This window comes from Miscanthus floridulus, chromosome 6, assembly GCF_019320115.1.
Source record: "Miscanthus floridulus cultivar M001 chromosome 6, ASM1932011v1, whole genome shotgun sequence".
In the NCBI taxonomy this organism is placed as follows: Eukaryota; Viridiplantae; Streptophyta; class Magnoliopsida; order Poales; family Poaceae; genus Miscanthus; species Miscanthus floridulus.
In genome coordinates this window covers 104,251,996-104,257,238 of record NC_089585.1, presented here as the reverse complement: position 1 = coordinate 104,257,238, position 5,243 = coordinate 104,251,996, and the positions used below count along the sequence as shown (strand labels likewise).

Genomic DNA, 5,243 nt, shown 5'->3' with positions numbered 1-5,243 from the left:
AGCTGCGTCGGGGAGCCGTGCCCTTGGGCCCACCGCGCCTCCTAGGAGCCGTGCCCTTGTCTGTCCATGACGTCGAGGGCCGCGCCGCTGGATAGCTGCACCGCCGGGGGGGGGCCCGCCCCTCAGCTGGACGCGCCGCCAGGATGGAGGGAGAAGATGACAAGCGGGGTCCATATGTCAGTCAGTGCAGAGGAGGGAGAGTAGTGGGGGCATTTTGGTCTATACGAAAATACTATCATCTGCATGTGGGCCTAAGTAGCTCTCAGACGTAGATAGTGGTGTATTTCAGCTTCCACCAGAATCGTAATGGCACCTGCCCAGTTTCGCGAGTTGTAATGGTGTGCCTCCAAAACAGCAAAGTTATAATGGCACTGATTCAATTAACCCCAAAAAAAAAGAATCGCAGCGACGGCACCGAGGAAACCGCCGCTCCTGCAACCGCCACCGGCCTCGACGCGACCCCGATAGAGCACCGCACCACCTGCGCCCTCCATCCGCTGCGACGTCGCCCCGCAGCAGCGCCGAGCCGCCTCCGCACACCTCACCCGCGCCTCACGCTGGTGCACCACCGCAGCAGCTTCGCCGCGGCGCGGCGCCACCGCAGCGCCGTCGGCTTTACCTGCGCGGAATCCCAGCGCCTCCCCCATCCCTTCTCCCTCGCTGTACCCGTCCACGTCTCCGCCGCCGCCACATGTCCTCGCCCTGCTTTTCCGTAGCCCACGGTGACGACGACTACTGGGCAGCAGGGCGCCACCGTAAGCTGGGTGCCCAGGTCCTCTCCACGGGGCCTTCTTCGGCGATGGTGCCCCACCAGGTATGCCGAGCCCTTCTGTTCCCTCACCGCTTGCGAAACTAGAGCGCCCAAACCCTAACATATGCTATTTGGCTATTTCTATTCGGGTCTCATCTGATTACTGATTTTAGAAGTGTGTTATGCCTACTACCCGCTTCGATTTTTCCACGCATATTATCGACCACACCCTAACCTATGCTATTTGCCTATTGGTATTCCGATCTCATATGATTACTGAATTTACGAATGTGTTACGCATACTACCAGCTTCGATTTTTCCCCCAAAATTATCGGCCATGCATGTGCGTGAATTTGCAGAGGTCCCCGCCTCCAGTCGTCTCGCACTGTGGATGTATACCTATTCGGTCCATGCGGTCCAGGGACTTTGGCATTTCATCCATCATCAGAAACAGGTTTCACAGTTTTACCATCCATTAAAGTGGTTTCGCTAGTTTACCATTATAAAACTGGTGTTACCCGCTAAAATACATTTTAGGTAGTTTTAATTCGTGGAAAAAAAAAGAAGACGCCTCCTTCCATTTCTACCCCTGCCCTGTTATGTTCATCCAAACGGATCGAACGTCAAAACGGATCGGCCCTCTCTCCCGTTACTCCATCTCCTCCATCCCCAGCGGCAGCTTCGGCGACCGTTGGTCGCCCCCGCCGCAGCCGTCCGCGTCAGCGCCAGGAGCTTCCTCGACTTGGGCGTCGGGGCCGGGCGAGGCAGACGACGGGAGCAGACGCTTCTGCGTGGGCATTCCGGCCGCTGGCTTGGCTCGACGCGTGGCGTTCCTGCCGGGAGGGAACGAGGAGGAGGAGGAGGACGTCCCCGTGCGCCAGCTTCTGTTCGGCCGGCCGGGTGACGGCAGAGGCCGCCGACCGGAGGTGTCCAGTCCACCCGCCAGCCCTGGCGGCGGGAGCCGGAGCCCAGCACTGAGCGCATCAGCAGCGTGCGTGCTTGCAACGAGCTGTGCTCGCTCCTGGGCTCCTGGCCTTCTTGGTTCCTGTGCTTGCGTTTGTTCAACAGCAGGTTGGAGAGCAGCCCCTCCGTTGCTCTGCGTGTGATTTCCTTGCCTGTCTTTGAATGATTTGATTTAGTTTGGTCAAAAGCTTGGTTCTTGCATCCGTGAATTAGTACAAATCTTTGGAGTATTAAATTACTTCTTTCACTTGATACGGTATTCACAACCGCCGGAGCCGCCAGCCACAGTTGAATCGGCCCTCTTGTTCATCCTGGTTCAGCTGCCTACCGGAACAGTTGGCTATTTTTCTTGCTCTTGAATCGTGTACGTCTACATTCTTGTGTTTTGCGTGAACAGCGTCAGGATTCAAGAGATTTGTGATTTTATTTTCGCAGCTCTGCATTCTTGTGTTTTCTGTGTTTTTCTCCTCTCCTGTTCGTCCTTCAATCGGTCGATTTAAGGGCATTTTTGTTCGTTCTTTTTTAGTCGATTCGAGCAAGGATATGTGCTGATCAAATCCCCCAAGTGATTCAACTAATTTGGTACGAGCTCGTAGATCGATCCAATTTTCGGTTTAGGGTGAAAACCCCCCTTCTTGCCCCAAATCTTGCATTTCCTAGAGTTTAAGCTGAAATTGGGCAATGATCTCTTAGAGTATGCTCACCAACTCCCTTGTGATGGTCTGTGCAATGTTTGGGAGCGATTCGTTTTGATTTCGACCGGTTTCGTCGATTTTTGTGCTCGCCCCTTCTCTGTTCGTGCGCTCGTGTTCGTTCTGTTCTTGCGTTCGAGCTCCAGATGGCCGCATCGGTGTGGACTTCGTTGGTCACCGATGCAGTCAGGCACGGTGCGGGCGGCGCTAATGCCGCTAGGGATGGAGGAGCCGATCCGTTTTGTGTTCAATCCGTTTCGAGGAAGATAACAGGAGACAGAGGTAGAAGTGGAAGGAGGCGTCTTCTTTTTTTTCCATGAATTAAAACTACCTAAAATGTATTTCAGCGGGTGACACCAGTTTCATAATGGCAAACTAGCGAAACTACTTTGAGCGATGGTAAAACTGTGAAACCCGTTTCTGATGATGGGTGAAATGCCAAAGTTCCTGCGGTTTATCATTTAGTTCCACCTCTTTTCAGAGATTCCACAAGTGCAGCTGCTATGCATCCTCTGTTTTTGGAAAGAACAGATTGCACTTTGTTTAATTCAAATAGATCATTGATGGTTCGGGTACAATCCATAGCTTCATTACCCTGCACTGAACCAAACACTATGTTCTGCAGTTTTTGCAATAGTTCTTGTGGCCTCATTTAACGATTGCATGAATAAAAGACACTGAATCAGAACCAGTGGTGGGCAGGTTAATGCCATGATTAATATTTGATAAGTCTGGATTGGGGTCTGTCCAAAGGGTACATACTATACTGTTACCTTGACAAGCATGTTATATTTTCTTGGGTTAATCAGTTTTGTTTTTGGAAACCAGCGGCGGTCTTTTTTCCTATGACAGTGCTTTACCACAAAAAAACTTTTGGCGGTAAAATGTTGTGTTTGTTGATCTCTTTTACTTTTACTATCAAGTTTCAAGCCTCCTTTTCGATCTGTACACAGGTATCAGTTGCTTCAAGCAGAAAGAGAGTACGTTTCTGCATGTTCAACACATGCAAGATCAGCATCTCCCCACCATCAGCAGGTGTCCATCGATGGTTTGTGCACAAGGTACCCCCAATTGTATATTTCCTCTTCTATGGTTTGTGCAAAGGAATTGATGAATCTCAGTTTACAAATAATTAGGGCTCCTCTCCATGTTTTCATCTGCTAGGTTATTTTGATCTTGCCTGTACAGTACTAAGATCTGGGATCATTTCCTTTTATATATGTGGACACCGACTTTTCTTTTCTCTGGTCATATTGAAACAAAAAAATGTTCGACAGCCATGACCATGACATAGTAACAGGTCAGCTCTCTACTTGATAATTTTGGATGAGACGATTATATTTCCATATTTCTTATAGAATACTACATGCTCTGTTGTTTCTCTACCCTTTTGGAGAGTGGGTAACCCGGGAAGGCCATATTGCGGGAACAGCGGGGCGGAGAGGGATGGTCGGCCCTCGATCACCGCCAGTCTGGTGGCCATAGTGCCCATTTGTAGGCGCATGTCGCCCATCTGGGTCTACAGGCCCTGGATGGCAGCGGTGAAGGCGTTGAGTGCCTCGAGGGGGATGGCGGGCATAGTAGGCTGCGATGGATGAGCGGAGGGTATGACGGCGGCGGAGATACCGGTGATGGGAGCGGTGGTGAGCGCGATGGCGGCAACGTCGGTGGTGGTGGTGGTGGGCGCGATGGCGGTAGCGGCGGCGGTGGTGGGCGTGATGGCGGCGGCGAACAGTCCCGATGAAGCCATCAAGTCTGATACCAGATTGTTGCGGCTGCGCAGGTGGTAAGAGTGGGAGGTTGCTGGCCGTGGTTTGAATCCTCGGCGGCGAACAGACGGCGTCATCACCGGCGCCTGGACTCTGAGCGACAAGGAAGTGATGGTGAATAGTGCTACGACTGGGCACCCAAGGGAGACGGTAAGTCTCAATCCCAGGTTCCTTTCTTCATTAAACCAATGGTTTGCCTTATAGGCGAAATACAAGCATGCCACTAATTTAGGAACAAACTAAACATGCAGCTAACAAACTTCCAACAAACTCCATGAAAAGCTCCTGTGATCTAACAAGCTGAAGCTGATCAAACCAACTGAAGCCGCATTCTAGCCACTGGTGGTGCGTTGCCTCCGCTGATACACTTGGTCGTGAAGAAGCGTGCGCCATGAAGTTCATCTAGGAGTTCCTCTACCACGGGAATGGGGAACCGGTCCTTCACCGTGGCAGCGTTGAGAGCCCTGTAGTCGACGCAGAATCTCCAGGTCTTATGTTGTTTCTTGACCAACAGGACTGGCGCCGAAAACAGGGAAGTACTGGGCCGGATGATGCCTTGCTGCAGCATCGCCTCACACTGCGCCTCCAACTCATCCTTTTGTAGCTGGGGGTACCTGTAAGGGCGTACGGCTATAGGATCTGTGGCCGGCTTGAGATGAATGCGGTGGTCACACGGACGTGCTGGCGGTAGGACGGACGGGGGGGTCGAAGATATCGATGTAGGCGTCCAGTAGCCGCTCCAGTTGCTGCGACTTTGTGCCGTGGGCGGCGTGGACGCGGGCAGCGTGGAGACAGCCCGTCGGTGGGATGTCTGTGCGGGTCGACCCGATGCCCTTCCATAGAACGCACCGGCCGTGGTGGTTGAATGCCATGCAGAGGTCTTCGAAATCCCACAAGATGGGGCCCAGGGTGCACAGCCATGTAACCCCGAGGACCATGTCGTAGCAGTCGAGGGGAATGGAGTAGCAGTCCACCGTGAAGTGTTCCTCCCCTATCCGTAGAGCGACGTCGTGGGCAAGCCCCCGACAGGCCATGCGGTCACCGTTGGCCACGACGACGTGGGCGCC

The 5,243-nt window shown here is 52.9% G+C and overlaps 1 long non-coding RNA gene across 1 annotated transcript; it reads left to right on the top strand.

The window, feature by feature from the left end:
- Positions 1-601: 601 nt before the first annotated feature.
- LOC136458881 (uncharacterized) lies at positions 602-4,463 on the top strand. Its single transcript, XR_010760079.1, has 3 exons — positions 602-814; positions 3,361-3,468; positions 3,572-4,463. It is a non-coding gene; the product is annotated as an uncharacterized lncRNA (long non-coding RNA).
- The last annotated feature ends 780 nt before the right edge of the window (positions 4,464-5,243 follow it).